Here is a 12,653-nt window from a genome sequence, read left to right as displayed (position 1 = left end):
TTCACACAGGGCAAGTTGGCAATCTGCCTCAAAATTCGCAGCTCCTATTGACTTCAATGGGAGCCGCTAGCTTCTTTTTTCCACTAGCTAGTAGTGGAAAAAAGAAACAAGCTGCCCAATCTTGCCCCGGATACCACGGCTGAATCAGCCGCGGCATCCTCAGCGCGAGGCTCCAGCCCATTCATTTGGGCCTAATCCATAGCAGAATGCCTCGACGGGATGCCAGTGCACTGCACCAGCATCCCATCATGGGAGCCGCGATGGAATGTGTACATGCGGAACTTCATGTGAACTAGCCCTAAGAGTATTCTACACTATGTTTTAAGCCAATTTAAGGTGGGGTTTGTACTGAACTTGTTTGACTCCAAACAAATCTTGGACAGGAACCCGACAGAAAACAAATTCTGATAGATTCGTCCATCTCTAAAAAATAATACTTACATTACAGATTCCCTGACATTCCCATGGCGCCCATCCCCATGTCCCCTGCTAGTTTATGTATTCTGACCCCCAGCAATGATGGAAGTGTGCACTGCGGTGGATTCCATACATCCCATAGACTATGAAGGAAAGTAACCAGGCATACACCTCACTTCTCTTAGGGAGGGTTTAAACGGTGTAACGTGCCGCGTGATGTGGCACGTCTACGCCGCGGGAGCCTTTGCGGGCCGTACACGCTCCCATTGATTTCAATGGGAGCGGGGATCGTATGCGCCGCGCTAGTTTGCGGACGCAAAATTACGGCCGCAAACTAGCGCGGCGCATACGATCCCCGCTCCCATTGAAATCAATGGGAGCGTGTACGGCCCGCAAAGGCTCCCGCAGCGTAGACGTGCCACATCACGCGGCACGTTACACCGTGTGAACCCTCCCTCATAGAAACACAGCCAGAATACTTCCCGGCTTGGAACCAGTTGGAGTAAAATTCTGACTACTCATACGTTACCGGTCTATCCTGTCCATATGTCATGAATACATTCATTTAAACTAGCAACTCATTAATTTTATCAAATTCTGCCTTTCATCCCAGAAACATTTTTTGAATATCTATAAGAATCTTAGAGGTGTCCTAACATTGAAATAAAGCAGCAGAAATCCTAGAAGAGTGGAGATGCTGCATTTATTGTAGATTTGTATGATTCCATCTCTATGATGCTTCTTCATTGGTGGGTCACATAAATGAAAAAAAAAGGGGTTGTCCCATCACAAGGATCCTATCTATACTGCTAGTTTATGTGGAATTAAGACTTTTCCTAAATGCATTACTTTATCAAAACTGCTTTGTTTGGCCGCTATTTTAATTTATTCACTTCATTGTTTACACTCTGTTTCTATGGCCCTTGGGATTATCTGCTCATTTGTCAAGTGATGTAGCTGCCTGCTCTCAGGGGGGAGGGAGGGACTGGGAGCAGCTCTGAGCTGTTTGTGTCTGATAAGTAGCGGAGCTTCTCAGATAGGGGAGGTGAGAGCTCTGGGATTTCTGAGCTCTTATCAGTCGGTTTAATTGAATTTGGCTGATAAGGGCTGAGATAGGGAGTCCCTTACCTCTGTAATGCAAACTGACTCAAATCCAGCTCTGCTACATCAGCTTCACACTGTGATAATTCATTTACAACCAATCCTGTGCAAGTGAAACCTCGCCCACCAAGGTGCCGAGAAAAGCAGGAAGTGAAGAGAGCACAACAGCCTGCAGGTTAGTGAACACGCGTCATGGGAATACCCCTTTAAGAGAAATAATCAGCCCATACATATTAGTTTTTTGTAGGTCAAACCACCAATTTTGGTAGGTTTGGTTGAGTATCTCTTTGTGTTTCCCGATGGCTAGATATGGTGTTGAGCAGACACATGGTTTACACTGCTTCTTGGTCCTTCTCATTCTCTGCTAGAACAAGCAACCCATAATGTCATTGTAATCTCTTTTTGTAGCCACCATAGTTTACACCGAACATCTGTCTACTATCCTGTTAAAACAAACCCAAAAGATACCTGTCAGACACTTACCTTCTCCTCCACTCTAAGCCTGGTCTTCTGCACTTTTTATCCTACAATCAGGCGGATGTTTGGATGGCTCCTCATCTTCTCGGTACTGTATATAACCGAGACTCTTGTTTCCTGTGTGGTCCATCAACAAACTCCACCAAACTACAACAGTTTATGAAGAACACGGATCAAATGACAAACATATGTCGAATCTAGAAACGCAACGAGGGGTTTACTGCCCGAATACACGTCACAATGTGAAGTCTATAATGTGAACTATTAATGAAACCATTGTAGTCTTTGCTGAGACTTGACCTGGATTGAACACGTTGAAATCGTACGAGGGCCACAAAGGACAATGTTTCCTCGATTAACATGCGTCATCTGTCATGGGATTTTTCAACTGGGGAAAATCCAATGTAAAACAGCCTATACATATTAGATGTGTGCAGTGGTGTAACTAGAGGCTTAAGGGCCCTGGTGCAAAACTGCAGCTTGGGTTCAACCCCACAGAAATTTTCTCCTCTCTTGTGATACAAGCCCCCCCCCCCAAAAAAAAAAAAAAAAAAAAGAATAAACTCTGACCAGTTGCTACATTTGGCAAGAAAATGTAACTTTTCTCTTCTTTGACAGTGGAAGGCTAAGTGTTATAAAAGCTCTCACTCTAGTTCACCAGAGTACGGAGGAGATAAATTTACAATGCGCAAACTATCAGTTATCAAATGGATTCAGAAAGGTGATCAAAGAGGTTTAATCAACATTTGTGTGGTAAGGGTGACCTATGGACCCCCCAGGCTTATGGACCCATTGGCAGGGAATCAATTAAGTTGGACCAGTGCTTACGGGCCCCCCTAAAGCTCCTGGGCCAGGTGGAATTGTACCCTCTGCACCCTCTCAATTTACGCCCCCAGATGCGTGTGTTCACCAAACCCACCAAATTCCTTGGTTTCGGCCAACCATCTAATATGTATAGGGTCCTCCCCACTCCACTGTGATGGCAGATGCTGGTGGAGATAAGAATCAAATTTCAACTTTTTCTCATGGGGAGATATATCTTTGCCAGAGGTAATTGCTTTTACGTGTTTGTTGAAAGAGCAATATGAGGGCTCTTTTTGGGAGACAAGCTGTAGTTATTGGTACCGTATAAAAGGTTTTGAACACTTTTTATTGCAATATTTGGTGAGGTGACCAAAACACATTATTTTGTACATTGCAGTATTGTGTTTTTATATCTTTCATTGCATGAGACAAAAATTTTTGGACAGTGTGGACTTATGTACACAAGCAGATACTTAATATGTTTGTTTATATAATTATTTGTTCACATTATTTATTTTTTAAATTCTAAAGGGATTTTTTTAAATTGTAATACTTATTTTTTCAATTTTTTGCTTTTTTTCTAATATATATTTTTGCTGTCCCACAAGTGAACTTGAGCCTGGAATCTCTTGATCTACAGTAAAATGTACTGCAACACTCCTGGGTAAAAAATATGCAAATCTATTCTCCAGGATGTAATTAGGAGAACAGTACACTCTGTGTGCTAATTAATTAATTCGTTAATTAGTTAATAAGCCTATTATCATGATGCGGATTTAATTGCCAAATTAATATTTCTATTCCAAAAGGAATAGATTCCCAGCTATGGACAGCGCTGTTTCGGTCTTTTGGACCTCCTCAGCATAGCGTAGGGATACTGATTTGGCAGAGTGAGAGACTATAGACCAGGGTCAGGGGATAATCGTACACATCAGGGAGAGTTTGTGCCTACATAGGCAGTATGGAGACTTTCAAGTCATTCCTGCTCCGCTAGGGATTCTGGGTAAAATGACTTGTAAGTCTCTTGTGACTTGTGACAGGAATGACTTGTAAGTCTCCTTATTGCCTATGTGGGCACACACTCTCCCTGATGTGTACGATTATTTCCTGCAACACTCCTGTAATGCAGTACATTGCCTATAGAGTCCCTATGAGTATATTGAAATACCAAAACTACAGCATCCTTTTTAGAACCCGGTGCTGCTTGTTTCTCTATTATTCTTCCTGAAATTAATTGACAACTGGGCGTCACCATTTGTTCATTGGCTTGTCCCAAGACAGACTGCGAAAAATACTAAGACAATCCACAAATAAGTTGGGGTCTGAGTGCTGAGACCCCCACCGATACTGAGGGGGACCTCAAATTAAATGGAGCTTTGGACATGCCTGCGCATACAAACCTGCCAAAGATAGCCAGAAAAAATGCATCTCAGAAGACAGCAAAGCAATTTAAAAAAAATGTAAAAAAAATACACATTTGGAGTTGTCACATTTGTAGTAACCCCTGTAGAACAGGGTTAACTTATTTTTCTGCACATTAAACACTGATAAAACAACACAAAAAACAATCCACTTTTTTTCCACACCCCCAATCCGCCCCCAAAAATTAATAAAAGCTAATCGATAATTAATATACACCCCTATAGAGTGCCATTGAAAAAATACAACTGGTCCTCCAAAAACAAATGCTCATAAGTCGAAAATCATAATTGGCCATTTTGATGGTCCTTGAAATGACAAGGAAAAAAAAAAAGAAAAAAAACATCCTTGGTCCCTGAAGCCCCAAGGAGATGGGACCTTAAGGTAATATGGAGGCACCATGTGGCGGAAGAACATGAACCCTTAATATGGAATGGAAGTTGCATTTAGTTTCCAAGGGCATGAAGGTCCTCAATTCGGGAACCAATCAGATGTTGCATGTCAAGTTTCAATGTTTTCTGAAAAAAAAATCCATATTTTTTTGTGATAGGTCACCGCCTGTCAGCCACATAACCTCTCTTTCTACTTTTTAGGAATGATGGTCGCTCTTTGTGAGGACATCAGGCTGATCTTGTATGAGAGCTGCATCTAAGGTAACATCCAGCTGCTCGCTCTGTAGAGGACGTTCATCACACTCAGCAGATGGAAGTAGTTAGGACATTAACATCTGGCTCGAAGGTCGAAGAAAAGATGATTCTCATCCATTTACGAAAAAAAAATTACAATAATAAACTTCACTTTTTATCCTCACTTTGGATCTTCAGCGTTGCGGGTCTTTCTGTTTCCATTTGATGTCAGCGCGGCATTCCCCGGGTTAGACAATTGCTAATTAAAGTATTACAGATAAAATAACTACCAAATGAGCGTATACTCTGCCTGTATACATGTGTTATATGATGGATATAACAGTCACCGAGAGAGTGCAGGTCGGAAGCAACACGGTGGCCGAGATCTACTATTCTGGGTATGACTGGACTCTGGCGTAAACATCTTTGGCGCATGTTTGGTGCAATGTGGTTCATCTTTGGTGCATCTAGTTTGGGCTAAAAATTTTCAACATGTTAGACTAGTGGGTCTAAAGAAAAAAGGGGTTTGGTTTGGCTTCAATTAGGGTTGAACCGATCTTGAGATTTCAGGATCGTTTTTAAAATCCGAATTTCGATCATTTTACAGCGGATCCCGATCGCTCAACCCTAGTGAATGCTTCTCTATGGAAACAGTCACTTTTAGGGTTGAGCTGATCTTGAGATTTCAGGATCGTTTTCAAAATCTGATTTTCGATCATTTTCCAGCCGATCCCGATCCCAATCGTGAAATTTGCTCGATCGCCGATCGGGATGCAATGTTTCCCAATCCCGATCGCTCAACCCTAGTTAATGCTTCTCTATAGGAAAAGTCACTTTTAGGCTAAGGCGCCACGGGAAGAACCGTAGCTTGAAAGCATTGTGGTTCTTTCTGCAGCGCTTTGAAGAGAAAGTTCAGAGTTTTCCTCCGCGGGAAACCCTCTTTCCATTATATCTACGGAAAAGCCGCCGGCTTGACATGTTGCTTGACATAATTGACATGTTGCTATTTAAAAAACCGCAAAAGTTTTGGAAATCGCAGCGTGTCTGCGCTGAAATTTTTCCTGCAAAGTAGGGATGGGATTCGCATGAATCCCATCCATTTTGCCAGTACTGTATAATGCCGCAGCATTTCGGGCCCATGGGGTCCAAGCCTTAAGGTTGAGCCGATCTTGAGAATTCAGGATCGTTTTCAAAATCCGATTTTCGATCATTTTCTAGCCAATCCAGATCGTGAAATTTGCTCGATCGCTGTTCGGGATCCGATCTTTCCCGATCGCTCAACCCTAGCTTCAATACATCAAAATAGTGAAACATTCGGCTCATCGTAAGCCAATTAATAGTTGATATAAACTTAGACAAGACCATCTAGATTATAGATATTCCAGATTTATCATCCAACACGAGGCACTGTGATAAATCTGGTGCATTTTCTATTAGCTAGTGTAGATTTCAATGATGATTTGTTCCATACATTATATTGCATATAGAGCAACTCTAACGTCATCCTCGCTTCCATGAAAGTGGCTCATTAGGCACACAATCTGTGTCACAATTGGCACTCAAAAAGTCACAATTTACGATTTTTTTTATGCCAAATATATGGCAATATTAAATCTGCCCCAATAACTTGGTTTCTCATCGAGGTTCCTTATGCCCTTGAGTCCATGTTCATAATTTAAAGCAGCAGTTCAGGCAACAAAAGGGTCTATAAAAAGTAAAAAAAAAAAAATTATAAAAAAAAGCATTTGTCACTAAATATTGCAAAATACCATTAAAGGCGATGAGTTCTGATCTGCAGATTTGGTTCAGACCCTGGAAGGACAGGAGTCGATAGCACTTATACCGCAGCCACGCAAGGTGATCAAAGTCATTGTAGAATCCCGAGGACTCATGTTTCAGATCAGTTCCTCACGTTGATCTCGTGGCCATAAAGTCTTTCTTTCTTCTATCTAATATCAATCTCTTAAGAAGACTGTTTTCGATTAGGAAGTGAATGTGTAATCCTATGTATTGATATAGCGCTAATGTTCTGCAGGTGGAGGGGCTACCTGCGGTGCAGTAATGATCCGGAATGAGGGCAACCTTGACAAAAACATCTAGATAGATGGATAACAGTGGCATAGTTAGGTGGACTAGGGAGGCACGTGCCCTGTGTGCTAAGCTTGGGGGTGTCACTGGCACCAGGCTGTCCTAGTGCTGGAGAAGACTTTCATAACTTGGTATCTGATGATGTCACAGTGTTTTAACTGTAAGCCTAAATTCACACCACAATAATACATTTGTGTTACTGCTGCAAATCCCTCCCTAAACAATGGTCTAATGGCACGGTTCCTAAACTTTCTGAAAGCGGGTCTTAAGTTTGTTCGGGACTACCCCTAACTAGTTTTCTATTTAATACAAAAAGTCAGCTATTTTCATCCTCTACTATGTTTTTTTTTCTACTTCTTCTTCATTCACGCACACACTTGTTACAGACACAGCTCTGCTACTTCACGCACACACAGCTTTGTTACCTCCACCTCTGCACACTCAGCTCTGCTGCATCTAAATTTGTCCCACACTTATTTCTGCTATATCCATACAGTATTTCCACACACACACTCAACTTTGTTGCATCCAAATTTCCCCACACACACAGCTCTGCTACTTCCAACCTTTCCCCTACACTCGGCACTGTTACCTTTGTGCAACACGTCACCTGTGACTGACATCATCATAGGTCCTTTTGCAGTGATACCAAATACTGGTCATTCCTAATGCCAGCAGTTTGTAATCCTGCAGAAGAAATTTCTCAACCTGGCTGGTGACTTCTTGGAGATCTTTACATGATCCTCCAGAAGACCCCAGACCCATAGTTTGCAAAGCAGTTGTCTAATGACTCAAACTTACAGCATTGTGGAGCTCTTTAGATCCTCAACAGGGATGGTATTGTTGCTATAATATGACCTGCATGGTAGAGATGTAATATAGCTATATAGCTGATGGAGATAAAGTAGGATCCGGTAAGATATATAGGCTACATGGAAATTGCACAAACCTGTAATGTGGCCATTTGTCTGAGACTGATAGGGAATCTAGATTGCAACCCCTTAATTAGTTCGCAATAATTGCTACATGTAATGATCTCGAATGAACATTCTTAGGAATATCCGCTCCCAATCACTGGCCTATAAAGGTCCCTTACTTTGCTGTCAATAGGGTAGGGAACAAGGCAGAACATTTGATCATGTTGGGATCAAATGTCACTCTTTAATGCTAACATCTTGGAGGACATTGAGCATTGGACATATAAGTACTCCGAACTTTGTAGCTTTACTTCTGTCATTTTTGCAATATGAAGACCAAAGTGTTCGTAAAGACTTGTTTATTCAATTTTTGAAAAATGTATTATCAAAGCCTATGATGCAAGAAGTCCTGATCTTCTGCCTGGGAAATGCGGACAATTCATGGTCTGGATTTTCTGAACCATATTTGACCAGGTACATGGGGCCTCAATGACAGTAGTTAGGCCTGGAAGACCACCTGAAAGAGAAGTCCAGACCCAGAATGTGCTGATCTTTGAACATAACACCAACTGATTGGATTTGGGATAGGAAACCCAACGTATGGACCATATTCACCTGTGTTCAGGAGGCTTTGTTAAGAGAGACTCAGTACAACCACTTACATATAAGATTTTAGTCCCACAACAATAAGAAAGTTCAGCCAATGTTAGGATGGGAAATAGTAAAAACTTCTTCCTATGGTTCTGACTATAACCGATACAAAGTTAAACCGCCCTTTGAGTAATGTTCAACAATATTACAACATACAATGATGGAGAACATCATGGTATAAAGGTTCTTAAGTCAGATCAGAAGTTTGCCAATTCCCATAGACTGCCAATTGCGTAAGAAGTTGCTTCTTCTAATCTTCTCTTTAGGGTTGGGCATTGTAGATCCCATATATATCTAAGGTTTTTTCCAAGCCCATACTGAAATGAAGAAGAGTAGAATTATAAAACAGGATGGGTTAGAGGATTGAGGTGAAATCTCATCACATTGATATAATTTTTCCATTGGTAATGGTTACTGTCCACTCCAAAGGTCAGAGTAAAGGTTTCAGGTCGTAAGTAACTGAAGAACTATCCTACAAAGCTAGCAGCGACATTTTATACTCACCTCAACGTGAACTTTACATGAGCGTTTGGGGAAAGTGAAATGTTAATTTGCCGTATCAGAGATGTCTAATATCTAGAATACATAAACAAGCGCAAACTCTTCAAATTGGAGAAAATCTGTGAGATTGCTTTGGCAGACAGAATGGGGGAAAATCTACAAGGGAAACGGAACAGTGTATAGAACAACATCTCAAAATGTTCCTACAACCTTGGACATACAAAGCAACCATAGAAAGTGCCTGGAGGGACTGTTCTGCTTCTACCTGATTGGGAATCTGAAAATGTTCCAAGGGATGTAGACAACTAAGGCATTTTATGTATAGGAAAGGTTGGAGACTGTGGAAACCACCTGAGAACATAACACATCAGACGTTACTGCAAGTACAATATTGCGACCCACCTACAACATGTTGATTATATCAACTTTTTGACTGTTTGTTTTTATATTCAAGATAAAAGGATCCATTGGCATGATCGTACTCTACGAAAACAGGATCCCCAGAGAAAGAGTAGAGCCTGAACTTACAGGACATTTTTTGGAAGCTTTATTCTTGGTATTCCGTTTCCTTGGCTTTTTTGGGCACTCCCAGGAAAGTGGAACTTAGAAAGTCAAACACACAAGATAAGACATTTAAGGCATGTCCTATTGATATGGTATTGAACTCAAGTGGTGGAGTGAGCTACAATACCAAAAACAACTGCTAAAAATTGTAGGGTGAAGGAGCTTAGCCAATGAAGATACTACAACCCTCTAACTCAAATGATCATGAAGGTAAAACCCCCAGTGACCCCTATCCTAGAGAAAGGTCATCAATATTAAAGCTTAGAGTTGGACATTTGACCATCTCAATAATGTGCCCCTCCAGTTATGACAAACCTATATGCGATGATCGGCTTGACTATGCCGTTTCCATAACTCTTACAGTTTTCGTAAATCACATTCACTTCTATGGGAGCTTTGGAAACAGTGTTGCACAACCTTCTCAGCTTTATCCATAACTCCTGGCCTGGTAGTTGCGACTAGAGATGAGCGAACAGTAAAATGTTTGAGGTTCGATATTCGTTTCGAGCAGCCCATCAATATTCGACTACTCGAATCGAATATCGAACTCTATTATAGTCTATGGAGGGAAAATGCTCGTTTCAGGGGTAGGCAACGTTCGATCAAATTGTACTTACCAAGTCCATGAGTGAGGGTCGGGCTGGATCCTCCGAGAAGTCTTCTCCGTGCAGCGTCCCCGCGGCATCTTCCGGCTCTGAATTCACTCTGCCAGACATCGGGCCTGGGCAGAGCCGACTGCGCATGCCCGCACTACAAGCAGGCATGCACAGTCGGCTCTGCCCAGGCTCGATGCCTGGCAGAGGGAATGAAGAGCTGGAAGACGCAGCAGGGAAGCTGCACGGAGAAGACTTCTAAAGGTAGGAGAAGAACCAGCGTTGATTGGCCGACTGTATAGCATTCGGCCAATCAATGCTGGTTCTGCATCAAACTTTTCCATTCGAATAGCGAGTGGTACTCGATCGAGTACGAGTATTTCGAATACCGTAGTATTCGATAGAATACCTACTCGATCGAATACTACTCGCTCATCTCTAGTTGCGACATCTTGACCAGAACTCTTCTTTTATTATCTGCCTGTGCTAAACAAATAAAAGTTGAATTATGGTTGAAATGAAGTTCAAAGTCCCCATAATAATATCCAACTTACGTCTCACAAAGTTAGGGGAATGGGGCCTAGGTAGAGGAATATCCTCGCAGGTCACCTCCAACATTGACAGCTCATAGCAAGAGACAGGAACAATATAGAGATGTCGCTGTTTTTATCTTAATTCTGATAACTCGCTGCAGTGTGATAACCCAAAACGGCAAAAAACAAACAAACAACACAACAACAAAAATGGTCAAGTTAAACTTTGTTACCGCTGTATATATACAAACATATTAAATTCTTAAAACTTTGCCAAGTTGGTCACTTCCCTGCATGTAACCAGCCATCTTGAAAATACATTGTTGGTTACATGTGGGCGGGTAGCGGGAGATTAGGTCGGAGATATATGGAGGGGACAGGTTGTGGATGGCTTTGTATGTCTGTTTTAGTAACTTGAACTCTATTCACTGGGCAACAGGTAGCCAATGAAGAGATTGGCAGAGGGGAGCAGCTGATGAAGATTGGGAGGTGAGATGTATGAAGCGAGCAGGGCAGTTTAAGGTGGACTGGAGGGGGTGAGAGTATTCTCTGGGAGGCCATGGAGAAGGGTGTTACAGTAATCTAGGTGGGAGATAATGAGGGCCTGGACTGGCAACAGCCTTCTATGAGCCCACTCACTGACACAATACTAGTCTCCTAATACATCAGAGCCCCAAATCTTCTACAAGAGGCCCACTCCAATTGCTGACAATCACTTACCTTTAGAGTCTATTTCTTATGAGTTGAGCCACAAATAACCTGTTAGATTTCATTGATAAGATGTTCTGGGTATACAATAATAACACTTAATACTACAGAAGTCCATGTCCTCATCATCTCCCAACTAGACTGCTGCAACCCCCTACCTAATTTATTTCTCTTACTTGCATAGCATCAACATATTCCACAGGACTTTATAGACATTTGATACCCTGACTCATCAAACTGTTCTCCATAAGTAAAACCTTCCAATGCAACCTGAACGATCATCTCTCTCGGAAAACCTATAACCCACAGTAACCTTGTTGAACTATGCCCTAACAAAATGATCTTCTCTGGTGGACCCAAGGAACCCCATCCAAAATTGGCACTACACTGACCTGGTGCATTAAAACTTTCTCTAGTTTTGTGCCTTAGGACATGTGCCCCCCTCCCCCCATATCGCCGCTAATTGTGTGTCCTGGACATCACTACTCTTCCAGGGGAACATGGTGGCTCAGTGGTTAGCACTGCAGCCTTGTAATGCTGGAGTCCTGGGTTTGAATCCTTCCAAGGATGACATCTGCAAGGGGTTTGTATGTTCTCACTGTACTCTTGTGGATTTCCTCCCACACTCCCAAGACCTACTGATAGGGATTGTAGATTGTGAGTCCTATATGGCACTGTGACTGACAATGTCTATGAAGTGCTGTGGAATAGGATGGCGCTATACAAGTAAGATTAAATTTAAAAAAATAGTTCTAATTTTTGAGACTTTCTTTATACAAAAAATATTTTTTTAAAAATAAAAACACATATTATAGTAAAAAATACAATTGTATTAATGATTATGTTAAAATATATGATTAAAAAACACCAAATAATAATGTATAAAAGAGTTTTAAAAAAAACCCATCCATACATCTATATTGTATAACTCTCAGATATAAAGATGCAGAATCACAAGTAGCAAAAGCAAGAGGACAACAGTGACGTATGACTTGTGCCTGTGTGGGTGTATGTGTGTGTGTGTATGTATATGGGAGTCTATGTGTATATATGTATATGGGAGTCTATGTGTGTGTATGTATATGGGAGTCTGTGTATAAGTATATGTGTGTGTGTCTCTGTGTGTATGTGTATGTGTGTGTCTCTGTGTGTATGTATATGTGTGTGTCTCTGTGTGTATGTATATGTGTGTGTCTCTGTGTGTGTATGTATATGTGTGTGTCTCTGTGTGTATGTATATGTGAGTCTGTGTAT

This window comes from Leptodactylus fuscus, chromosome 3 (genome assembly GCF_031893055.1).
Source record: "Leptodactylus fuscus isolate aLepFus1 chromosome 3, aLepFus1.hap2, whole genome shotgun sequence".
NCBI classification, from domain to species: Eukaryota; Metazoa; Chordata; class Amphibia; order Anura; family Leptodactylidae; genus Leptodactylus; species Leptodactylus fuscus.
Note: the sequence above shows the minus strand (reverse complement) of the source record.